Source organism: Sceloporus occidentalis, unplaced genomic scaffold (assembly GCF_023333645.1).
Source record: "Sceloporus occidentalis isolate IW3139 unplaced genomic scaffold, rSceOcc1.0.p SCAF_3, whole genome shotgun sequence".
NCBI lineage: Eukaryota > Metazoa > Chordata > Lepidosauria > Squamata > Phrynosomatidae > Sceloporus > Sceloporus occidentalis.
This window is the reverse complement of record NW_028316983.1, coordinates 29,815,952-29,829,321: the sequence shown is the minus strand read 5'-3', so window position 1 is coordinate 29,829,321 and position 13,370 is coordinate 29,815,952.

Sequence of the window (13,370 nt, the reverse complement as noted above, 5' to 3'; positions counted from 1 at the left end):
GCAAGTGTGGTGGGATGGAGAGAAAGTGTTCTCCCATCAATTATAAGACTCAGGTAGGATCATATGAGGAAAGCCAGCATTGTGTAATGGCTTGAGTGCTTGGCTAGGACTCTGGGAGACCAGGGTTCACATCTCTGCTCAACCATGGAAACCTACTGGGTGACCATGAGCAAATCATTCTCTCCCAGCCCCAGAGGAAGGCAAAAGTAAACCTCCTCTGAAGAAATCTTGCCAAGAAAACCCCATGATGGAGTCACTTTATAGTTGCAACTTAAAGGCACATAACAGTAAAGGTTAATATGAAGAGATATGGGCTTTCAGAAATATGTCATACACAACATTATCTCACCATAGCTACATAGAACAGCATAACTTACAGCCTTCCCAACTGTGCTATCCATACAGGTAGGTCTACCAATAGATCTCTGGGTGATTTATTGGAGATCCTTAAGGTCTTCTAATTTGCACTACTTGAACAAGACTATTGCCATGGCTGGCCTTGTGCTAAATGCTTATCCCCCAGCTTCATTATCCAGCATCTGTAAAACTGTACTAACTGGTTGCTTATGACTCCACCTGTTTTAGTTCTGCTGGCTAGTTTCAGGATGCTGTTCTAGAATCACTGTTCATTGGTAACTTACAAGGAGAACTGTACATAGTGCAATGCATGGTGGTGGTGAGAAACAATACACAATTAACTCTGCCCCTAAGATATTGTTTTGGATTCCAGTAAAAAAACAAAAATGTATAATATGCTGGATGTCTTGTTGTTGTTGTTGTCGTCATTAATGTTTCATGTGCTAAACTGGTTTTAATTTTCCTGATAGTTTTTGTGTGGTGCAAATTTAAAAATTTGTAAACCATCTTGGGTCCCACATTGGGGAAAAGGCAGGTAACAACAACAACAATAGCAACAATCCTTCACATCTGAAGGCTATCTATGTCTGCAGTACAGCATCCCATTAAAGTATTTCATCTAATATTTTATAGGTTTGAGACAACCTTCCCCAGCCAGACACCTTCCAGATGTGTTAGACTAGAACTTTATTATTCCCATCCTCTGACAATCATGTGGGCAGAGTGGTTACGGTGGGGTCGTACAAGTGAGAGCAAGGAAGGTTAGTTATTACAAGAATAAAATCTAACAGGTTTATTGGAAAAGTGACACAGGCCCGCAAAAGCTGGCTTTGCAGCCAATTCAGCAAGTACAGAGTGCCCTCTACTGTTGTACAGATGCTGACAGAGACAGATGCTGACCCCATGAATTTCATAGGGTTTTCTAAGACAAAGAATACTCCCATCCAAGTACTAACCACAGCTGATTCCGAACTAGGATGGAAATATTATTCACCATTATTTGTTTCCTAGTCATAAAATGAATTTCAGAAAACTCAGTTGGGAAGAATAGCATTTAGAGAATTTTGTGCAGTTTTCCGCCTGTTATTCACACACCAAAGCATTTGAGGAACTAATTCTGTGTGGTTTCTCTCTCGTCACAATACCTATGTTTTATGTGCAAAAAGCACTGTTTCTAGAATCATATGGGGACATTTCTGTACAAGAATTGTGAAATTTCCACAAAACAATGATTTTTCCACAAAGTATGTGTCTGGAAACAATGTTTGGATTTTCCATATCCCCCCTCACCCCATCCATGTTCTTGTTCTTGAAAACATGAATTAGAAGACTGGTATTGAAGGAGACACATTGTACATATATTCTAGGATTCACTTTGGCTTTTTACTAAAATCTGGAGATTAACCCATTACAGAAATATGAGTGAGGTGTAAATTGTCCAAGAACAGTGTATTGTATATACAAATACAGATGTACATCTAAGTTACTAAAAAATGCTGAAGATCACATATTGCAACCCAACACTCTAAAATTAGCCAAAAAATTGTACAGGTACTCACATTTTACTAGTCAGTCACAAGAGATAAACACACCAAGCATATATGTTAACATACAACCAATCATGACAGAGATGTATTTGCTTGTATTTTAAATCAATTTCATCTGCTATTTCAGATCTTGGAAACTCTCGGAATTCCTCACTGGGTGTATCTACATTGTTAAAACAATGCAGCTTGACCACTATTTAAGTGCTGTAGCTCCACTGTATGGAATCCTGGGATTTGCAGTTTTACAAGTGCTTTAGCCTTCTCTGCCAAGGAGTGCTGGTTACTCACAAAATTACAAATCCCAGCATTCTGTAGGATGCAGCCATGGCAGTTAAAGTGGTGTCAAACTGCCTTACTTTTATAGTGGTTGCAGAATTATTTCTGCAACCACTATCTATGCTGGCCAATTCTACACTTTTCTAAGACTCAGTTCTGGGCAAGATGAAAAGGCTCTGTAAAAATCTCCAGTTCAGCTAGGAGAGCAGCAGTTTACTACGATTTTCAAGGCTTCATTGATTTCTTGCTGCAACTTGAATAGACTCAGGGAAGGAGGATTTATGTATTTACTTTGTTAGCTTCCACCTTTCCTTCTAGTTATTGTGGCATGAGGGCTTACCCTCTGCTCTGCACCCACCATCTCACTAGGAGCAAATGGGCTAGATTAAATGTTCATAATCTCTGAGTAGGTGAGAAGGAACAGTCTCCTCATCTCATCTTGATCTGGGAACAGCCCCTTTAGTTAAGGCTTCTGTCTTAATTTCCAAACAAAAGTGGTCATTTCTTAATGCGTAACACTTAATGACATTACCAGGGGCCATCCCTAGGTCTCAGGTTTTGATCCCAAAACCTCTGGGCCCGAGATGATCCTGAACTGGCAGCCCTAATCTGGAATAGATATACCTAGAACAAAGTTGGTCTTTGTATGCTTGTTTGGAAACTGTCCACATTAGTAAGAATCACATCTGCTATACTTAGGGATGCCATATCCCGGTGGCTCCCGGGGCAATCACGGTTTTCAAGGAACTGGACCCGCCCCGGCTTGGTTCCCCCTAGATCCTGGGTTTGGGCCCGGCCTCCAGGCTGGGCCCGCTCATGCGGCCATTGCCGCAGCTGCTAATGCAGCTGGCACTGGCTGGCCACCCACCCACCTCCTCCTCCTCCTCCTCGGCCGCGCCGCCCTCCTCCTCCTCTGCTCCTCCTCCTCTTTCTCTAGTAGCGCAGCTGCTGCGCTGCCCACGGCATTTGCCCGGGCAGCAGCGCGCACTCGCCCCTCTTGAGCACCCGCACGCGTGGCTTAAAAAGGAGCATGTGTCCCTGAAGCTGTCTGCCCAACGGCAGAAGAGCAGGGCTGGCCTGTTTCCAGCCCCAGTCTGCCATTGGCCAGTGAGCTTTGGAGGAGGAGGAGGCAAAGGAGGAGGAGGACCAAGGCCTCTGGCCAGGGGGAGGGAAAAGTGCCATTTCCTGGCGCGAAATTCAAGCGATGAGGAGGAGGAGGAGGAGGTAAGAGGAAGAAGAGGAGGAGGATGAGCAGGAGGAGGTGGGTGCCCACTTATTTCCCTTTCCCTCAAAGTGTCTTTTTTGTGTAATTTTGGTGCTTTTGATGCTTTTTCACGTGTCCTCCACTTTTTAAAAAATGTGTCCTACATTTTAAAATGTTGTCCTACATTTGTCCCGGTTTGGAGGTCCAGACTTATGGCAACCCTAGCTATACTCCATACCTTTAGCTCTACTTACTCTTAGAATTCAAGCCAAAGCCCTTTTCAAATTGGATAAAACCTGACTCTCAGGCCAAAAGAAAAAACTCTACCCCTTTACTAATGGTAGTACTTCTTCACTCAATGGCTCCATTCCCACTACCTTTTAAAGTGAATCACAAATCGGTTTGAACCGGTTCAAACGACCCTGGTTCCTACTTAATCCAAATCGCTGAAGTGATTCCAAGAGGGGGGGGGCATGCTCCAGACCCACTTAACGCACTTTTTGACACTGATTTTTTTCTGCTTCTTTTTCCATCAATTCCACACACATGTGAACCACAAGCGTACTGGAATCAATTCAAATTTCCCCTTCAGCTGTCTGGAATCGGATCACTTTGAATTGATTCATTTGTGAATGGGAACCACAAGTGGGTTATTTTGATGCCAGAAAATAACAGAATATGTGCTTGGGGCAAGTGTAGTGTAAACTATGATCCATCGATTCGGATTGCACACTGATTTATTTGTAAGTGGAAATGAGGCCAATATAGGTTAAACTGCAGAATTTGGTACTACAAAATGTAGTGATGGCCACTAATTTGAACAGCTTTGAAGGGGATTAGGTAGATTTATAAATGATAATTAATTCATTTGAGATGTGGTGCTGGAGAAGGGTGCTAAGGATACCATGGACAACTAAAAAGACAAACAAATGGGTCCTTGACAGATCAAGCCAGAACTCTCCCTGGAAGCCAAGATGACTAAATTGAGGCTGTCATACTTCGGCCACATCATGAGAAGGACTCATTAGAAAAGACAGTGATACTGGGGAAAGTGGAGGGAAGTAGAAAGAGAGGAAGACCATATGCCAGATGAATAGACTTAATGAGGGAAACCAGAGGCCTGAGCGTGCAGGATCTGAGCAGGGAGGTAAAGGATAGGGAGGCTTGGAGATGTCTCATTCACAGGGTCTCCATGAGTCATGATCAACTTGAAGGCAGCTAACAACAAACAGCTATCAGTGATGGCAAAGAAGTTATGAGGATTACATGACAGCTGCAGAATTAGATATAGCATGCCTCTGAGTACTAGCTGCTATGAACAATTGAAGAAAACACGCTGTGCACATTCTCCTTAAAGTGGACGTGAAAATATCCTCGAAGTCAAGAGAATCTTCCTGACAGATTGTGGGTGGTGTTCATTTCATGACGAAGAAGTAGGTTTTATCAGTATTTGAGCCTTTTATCAGTTTTCAGCTTTCTGCCATGTGTGGCAGTTTGATAAGCTATTTAACTTTCTGACCCACAAAGCTAGCAAGCATTCCTTTCCTAATTTTTGTGGGTTCCTTTGTACTCAGGCTGCATCCACACTGCAGAAATAATCCAAGTTGACACCACTTTAACTGCCATGGCTCAGTGCTATGGAATTCTGGGAATTGTAGTTTTGTAGTTTTGTAGAATTGTAGTTTTGGGAGACATTTAGCCTTCTCTGTCAAGAGAGCTCTGATGCCATAACAAATTACAAATACCAGAATTACATTGCATTGAGCCATGTTAGTTAAGATGGGGCCAACCTAGATTAAGGAATTTATCACATGAACTTTGAAACCATCTCAAGCCTCCTGGGCTGCAGCAGGGATGCGGGATGGAGGCGGGGATTATCACATGCTAAATCGCCTCCTAATCACCGCCTGCCATCAGCCTGGGTCCCAGCCGCACTCTGCCAGCACTTTTTAGAAGCTGGAAAGCTTCCAACTTCGAAAAAGTACTGGCCGAGCATGGCTGGGACCCGGCTTGGACCCAGGTTGATGGCAGGTGGCAATTTAGCATGGGATAATCCCTGCCTCCATCCCGTGTCCCGTGTTCCGGCTGCAACCCGGGAGGCTTGAGACAGTTTTAAAGTTCATGCACTAAGCTCCTAAGTCTGTATCTGAGGATGTAGGCTCAAATCTAGGAAAGCTCATGCTACCAGCTTCTTTCTTTCAGTTGGTCCCAGAGGTGCTACAAGATCCCTTTGCATACTGATTTTCCAGACTAGCCTGGCGATGTCTTTGAATTCTATTGTTTAACAATTGCATGTGTCCTTTCGGTAGGCCTACACTAATATAGAATTTGGAATTTTCCAAAACAAGTTTGGAAAACATTAACCAGTCATTCTGGCCTGTACATTCTCTGTTGTTCATACCCAACTAGACATGTACTGCAAGTAATTAATAATCCCTGAAAAGTAATTTGAGAACGCTTTGTCAAATTTAAAAGCAAACAGTTTTGGCCAAAAGAAAAAGTCCAAAATCCATCTTAATGCAATACTTTTATTAGGTGGTACAAAAATATGCAGATTTTTTTGATCATCAGTTCTCTTCATTGGGCAAGTTATTACAAAAAACAGTGTTACTGTCATTTCTGAGCAAGGACAATCAAGATAAAATAATAGTCTCAGAAGCTATAGCAGCACTTGATTAAGTCAGGATAAAAATAGATTCATTGGATCAAGGTCAGGCCTAATAAAAGCAGCCTGACCCTAACTTCAAAGCTCTGTACAAGAGGATTTTATGTGCCATACACAATAGTACTCATGTTTACATTCATTGGACATGTAGCACAGGCTTTGCTGGCTCAGCAGAACAAATACATTTTAACTGCAGCTCTCATGCCTCTGTCTAAGGAAGTGATTCAATTTTATTTGCATACTTATGCTCAGTTTTTATCATGTTGCTCTTAAAATAAAAGCAGAATTATCTTCATATCCAAATAAGATTATTATGAATACCTTGCTTATCTTTCCATGTATCCTAATGTAACCTTCTGCAGGATATTACTTACCTTCCTTTCATTGTCTTTATGTTTGCACACTCATGCTTTTTATTCAGATATTGCATTGCATATGAATGACAACATTTCCATTTATCATTGACATTGTAAAATGGAAAGAGAAATTATCTCAGAACAGTAGGCAATATTCAAACAGTTATGCTTGCTTATTAGAAAAAGCATAGAAAGAAAAAGAAGAGAGAGAAGAGAAGGAAAATGGTGGCAATGCAACACACCTATCTTCTAAGCAGCAGCAGCAGCAACAACAACAAAATAATCACTAGAAAATGTGCATCAGAAAGATTTTATAAGATATGACAAACCAAACCAGAGCAGGAACATTTTGGTGCATACACCATCTTTTAGTCCAAAATCCTCAAGGTAGCATATTGTGCAGACACAGCAAAATATACAGAATATCTTTCCATTCATTTCTGGCACCTGTTCAAGTTGCTCATTCTCTATAGGTTCCTAAATAGTTTAAAGCAGGTTCACTTGATGGGCAATGAAAACACAGCCTTTTCTGTGGCAGCCCCTCAAGTTATGAAATTCCTTCCAAGGGCAGATACTCGACTATAATTTGACCTCACATACAAGTCGAGAGCAGGTTTTGGGGCCATAATTATGGATTTTGCCATGACCTGTGGATAAGTTGACGGTAAAACTTGGAGGCTCCTTCAGTGTGTGTTATGTGTGCACGTGGCAAGAGGGACTCTGGTTGAGGCTTTTTGCTTCAGTGTCTCAGCCTTCATTTCAGCCTTCTCTCCCCAGGCAGTGGTTCTACCCCACTCCAGAGAGTCAGCATTAGAGGGAAAACTCATTTGTTGATCTTTGTTGCATGAAGGTGTAAAGCAACTGGATTCCTTCCAGAAAACATTATCTCAGTTTGGACATTACAATTGCCTGCCCACTTTCCTACATGCATTTTCGGAACCTAAGCTAGGAATAAAAGGAGTGAGGAAGGACGCTGTATGTGAGCGGAAATCTAAGTGTGCAAAGAAATGACTGCTCCTGAATGCACAGATGCACACATTTGAATCTGAATGTATAACTTCTGCCAGTATTGATGAGTCACTTGGCAGGGATGTGGAATAGGATGGCCACATGTTCTACTTCATAGAGGAGAGTCCTCTAGTGCAAGACATCCTTTATGTGAAGGGCTGTCCAGCATTATTCTCATTTAAAGATTTATCTTTTTGAAACGAAAGAGGGCAGGGGCCTTTAATTTGGTAATTCCCCATTAGCACCTGGGTAGCAGACATACCAAGCACACAGATCTCTTGGACAGAGTATGATGAGAGGTACTCTATTTCTATTTCAATGGTTGTAAAATCTATACACAAGAATGAGTATACAGACATTTTATACAATTTTTTTCTTTTTTATTTGTTGGATTTTTTGGGGGTTGTTTGGGTTTAAGCCGAGCTGGGAATTGAACCATGGTCTACAGAGTCATAGTCCAACACTCAAATCACTATGCCATACTGGCTCTTCCCTACAAATATATAAGGTGAATTGAATGCCCAATAAAAAGTAGATAAAACCTCCTTCCACACTACCCTTTCCCTGCCTTCATTGGGTATACAAGCCCAAGGACTTCCTGTCTCTTCTCAGTAAAGCCACATCCCCATCCTCTTTCAAAATTCTCCCCAAAGCCTATTTCTTTATCAGAACAGCTTCAGAAGAGCAGTGGTTTCATACTTTCCACATGTTCTTTTCTATAAATTTCCCCTTCAGTCTATCTTCTTTTCCGCTGTTTGTTCAGCTTCTATTGACAATTTAATTTCTGCTTTCAGGGAAGGGAAAACCATTTGATTGTATGTTCCTCCAGCTGCGCTCTGAAACCCTAAGCTCCACTACAGGTTTATCATCTCATCATGAGAGCCAGACTCAGGGTTTCAATTACACCTAGTCCATCGTTGGTAGGAAATAAATAGCCTTGCTGTTGTGTGCCTCCAACTTACGGCAACCCTGTCACAGGGTTTTCTTGCCAAGTTTCCTCAAAGGAGGGTTGTTATTGCCATTATCTGAGGCTGAGAGAGTGTGACAATATTAGGAACAGTTTTAAAGAATATATGGAAGGCATTATTATTAGGTGTTTTAATCTTGCCCAGAATACATACTAAAGAAATAAGAGATGTAAAGAAAAATTGCAATAGGCTCCCGCTCTTCTCTCAAAAAAATTATAATCTTGTCTTTCTGTGCCTTCTCATAGTCCAAAACACTTATCATCTACAAAACACAGAGCTGTGTATATAGTGATTTGTTGTTATTATATGCCTTCAAGTTATTTATAACTTATGGCGACCCTTAAGCGATGCTATCATGGGGTTTTCTTGGCAAGATTTGTTCAGAGGAAGTTTGCTCTTGCCTTCCCCTGAGGCTCAGAACATGTGACTTGCCCAAGGTCACCCAGTGGGTTTGATGGCTGAGTTGTGAATCGAATCCTGATCTCCAGAGTCATAGTCCCACACTCAAACCACTATGCCACACTGGTACCTCTACCTTATAATGACATCCTACTTCACACCAAGATTAACTGTCACAGAGAGTAACTAGGACTAAAATCATATTTCTTGGGTTCCACCAACAAACTAAAGTCTTCTGCCCCTCTGCCGCAAACTGTCACCAATGGTGAAAACCAGCCCAGCAAGGCAGGATGCAACCACACCTTATGCATGCTTAGCCTGTGTCTGGGGAAACCTAGTCCAACACAGCATGCTCTTGAGACTCACATGACACTATTATACCACAGTTTCACCATATTAGTCTCATCTTTGCCTGGAGCTTATCACACAATGGAGCTACTGGTGCTGTACAATGCTGTTGCGTTGTTTGGAAAATGATTCTTTTTCCACTGGGGGAAAAATACGGTAATGACTGCTTATGATTTAGTTGCTCACTTTCAGTATGAATATCTTATTCCACTTTGTTGTGATATTGGGAGCACAGTGGATGCACTGTGGGTGCGGTTTCATTGCTTCTCCCTTGGGGATTTTCTCAGCAGCTCAAGCAAGGAAACCCCTGACTAATTCCAGTGAATGGGGCTGGGAAGACACAAGTGTTACCAAGTGCTCCCAAGTGAACTGCCATACATTAGTTCTCTCTTCTGCAGAATATCTATCTATCTATCTATCTATCTATCATCATCTATCTATCTATTTATATGAGAGTAGTGCAGTATTGCTGTTCTGATGTAATCTACTAAGGATTAATGCCCAGAGAAATGACAGGTTTCAGGAAAAATTTAAAGAATAATAAAGAGTAAAATAGATAAGATGAGTCTCCCTTGTCTGAAATTATTGGGATCAGAAGTGTATTGGATTTCAGATTTTTTTGGATTTTGGAATAACTGCATATATATAATGAGATATCTTGGAGATGGGACCAAAATTTAAACACAAATTTCATTTATGTTTCAGATACATCTTATATACATAGCCTGAAGGTAATTTTATACAGAATATTTTAAATAATTTTGTGCATGGAACAAATTTGTGTACACTGAGCCATCAGAAAGCAAAAGGTGTCACTATTTCAGCAACCTATGTGGACAAGTTTGAATTTTGGAGTATTTCGGATTTTGGAATTCTGGATAAGGGAGATTTGACTGGTTACAAAGGTTTAAAGAATAATGTACAAAAGAAGAACCAGGCAAGTGTTAATTCACATAAAAAAGGGAAGAAAAAATGCTTTTGGAAGTGGTGTGGTGTGTGTTCATTTTCCTGATCTGGGCAGGAAGTGGGGGTAGTTCCATAATAGTGCCATTATGCAATCGCTTCTCTTTTAAAAGCAGCAGCAGCAGCAGCAGCAGCAACAATAACAACACCACACATACCAGTAATGGAGGAGGTGAAGCAAACAGGGCAGTATAAATGGTATGGTCATATTTCATATGTGAGAAAGCAAACAAATGTCATTGCAGTGCAAATGTAGTGAGGGTCTGAAAGAGTGCATTGCCATTTCACTATTCTTCTGAGTACAAGAGGAGCTGTTTTCAAAAAGAACAATTTGAAACAACTGGCTAATAATGTGATAAGCACCTAAGAGACACTTTGGGAAATATATTACAATTGTAAAAAAGTTACAAAATGTAGCAAAGTGAATATGCACACCACAATATCAGGCAGAACCTCAGATCACAGGAACAATACAGGTTCTCACATCCAATTAGTTTTACAAGGAAGACACTTTCCAGTGACTTGTTCTTTCAATGCTTGCAAATTATAGATAAGTTCCATTGATTTGATTTGAGAGGGGTTTGACTTGTTCATCAGTTCTTCTTGCCTATGAGGTTCACTTGAGACTGCTCACATACATGTTTGTGTGTTTATGTGTGTGCTTCTGCATTGCCCAGCCAAATTTCCATGGCGCTGCTGCCCAGGTGAGAGAGAAAAGAGACTCTCTTTCTCATCCATCCTGCTGCACCTCAGCTTTTCTGGGTTTGACGGAGCTGCTGGTTGTGCAGGAGAGGAAGAAGATTCCCCCCTCACTGCCAGAAAAGCCACCAGACTGGAATGTAGTCATCCATTCCCACTAGTACACCAGTTGGCACCTTCTCTGAGGTGTCAACCAGTGCAATCTGCTCCCCCACACCTGCCTAGTGATGCCCTTATAGCAATATAGCAATAGCAGCTTTATTTATATACAGCTTCATACCACACTAAGCAGTCTCTAAGCGGTTTACAACTGTAAGCTAATTGCCCCCAACAAACTGGGTACTCCTTTTAGTGACCTACTGAAGGATGCAAGACTGAGTCAACCCTGAGCCCTTTGGCTGGGATCAAACTCACCACCTTGTAGTTTATGAGTGAGTAGCTGCAGTACTGGCATTTAACCACTGCACCACCATGACATTTTGTAGTATAAAGAACATGGGCAAAGGAGGCTTTTTATATTTTGTACCCAGGCAGCCATGTGTAACTTACTTAACCAGTCAGGAGACTAAACTCTTTGAACAACCTAGGGCAAGGGTAAGCAAATTGTGGTCTACAGGCCACAGGCAACCTCCCAGGGTTGTTTTGGGGGGCTTTTTTGACCTGGTGTTGTTTGTTTGTTATGTTGCCCTCAAGTTGTTTCCAATGTATGACAACCCTAAGGCAAACCTATCATGAGGTTTTATTGGCAAGGTTTGTTCAGTGGAGATTTGCCATTGCCTTCCCCTGAGGCTGAGAGAGTGTGACTTGCCCAAGGTCACCCAGTGGGTTTACACTGCCGAGCTGGGAATTGAACCTGGTCTCCAGGGTCACAGTCCAACACTCAATCAACTACACCATGTTGGCTCTCTTTTTGACCTGGAGGGAGGTATGAAGGGCATTTAGCCCACCCTGGGTTTAAAATGAAACTTTTCAAAATGTTTCAAAAAACATTTCCCCTCAGAATGCCCTCTAGAGGTCCAGGAATGCCTCCCAAACATGCTCCCTTGTCCCCTAGAGTTCCTTTAGTGGCAAAACAAATTTTGTTGGGGTTTTGTTTAGCTTTTTGTTTCGCAAGAGCAGATTTGGTGGAGTGTGTGACCCTCCAAAGTCTTCCCTGATCTAAGACATATATATGGGTAACATTTCCAAGGCAGAATTGCTTTCACTCAGAACTCTCACCTTGTCCTTGACTACTCTGCTTGTCTGATAAACGTGTTGATAGTAATGAAATGAAAGGCTGCAGAGTTGATCAAAATAATGATAAAACTGCAGGCTGTCGTGTTACGATGAAAACAGAAGCTGCTTTGACATGGAAATTTCTTGTAACATGTAGTAAACCAAAGCAGTTTCATTTGTGTAGGCATTATAAAAATGTATATTTTATATAGCTATTTAAGTTTATATCTATAAGTTTCTATATTTTTAAATTTAAATTTGTAACTTTGATACTGTTTTGACAATTTTTAGCCTTTCAGTGTTATGGTTTATGTTTAGTTGTAAGTTGTTTGCTGAACTGAATTTTAAATTTTAGGTATGCACCTGAAGTTCTTTGCTATAAAGGCACTAGAACACCCACGCCCACACTTGAAAAAGAAATAGGCAGCGGTGAGATGAAGCCCAGCTACATATGGAGGACCACATTGGAGACTCTCAAAATTGAGGTGCTAGAGACCCAATTGAACTGAGGTGCCAGTGGCCCTTGAGCTTACATCTAGGATGTTATCACATGCAGAAAATTGGAAGATCAGTGCAGTGTGATGCAATCATTGGGTTTCACGTTTTTGCGCTAGAGGTTATCACATGTAATCGAACTCAATGCTAAGTCAATTCGAACCCAATCCAGGGTCAACCGAGAGATGTGTAAATTTGGGGAAAAACAGAATTTACAAATCCTGTTCCACTCCAAAGTTGTGTTCAATTCGAATTTGGCAGGTATGGAACGCATGTCTTGGTCGCCCTTGGATTGCCTTCGAACCAGACTACAACTCCCAAGCTCCTTTGCTGGCTGCAATTTTTCCCTCCTTCCTTCCCTCCCTCCCTCTGGGTGTGGGGGGCTTTTCTCTCAGCCTCTCGGGGTACTTCTGGAGCTGTTTTGGGGATGAAGCAGTCCTCCCTCCCCACAGACACACACACACACACACTGCCTCCCTCCCTTCTCCTCTCAGTCCTTTCTGGCTCTTTCCCTTTGCAAAACTCATCCTCTCCAACTGGAGGGAAGGGACTGGCTTTTTCTTTCTCTCTTGCGACCCTGTCACAGGGTTTTCTTGGCAGGTTTATTCAGATGGGGTTTGCCATTGCCATTTTCTGAGGAGGCTGAGAGAGTGTGACTTGCATCAGGTCACCCAGTGGGATTTGATCCCTGCCTTCTAGAATCATAGTCCAATGCTCAAACCAAGTACAGGGTTGCTTTGGACTGATTTTGAATTGGTGAATTGCCTAAATAATGTGAAATAAAGGGTAATGAATGAACAAATAACATGAAACAAGGCAAACTCACGGAAACGGAAGCAAGTCCCAAGGGAAGTGTAAAAAGGACACAAT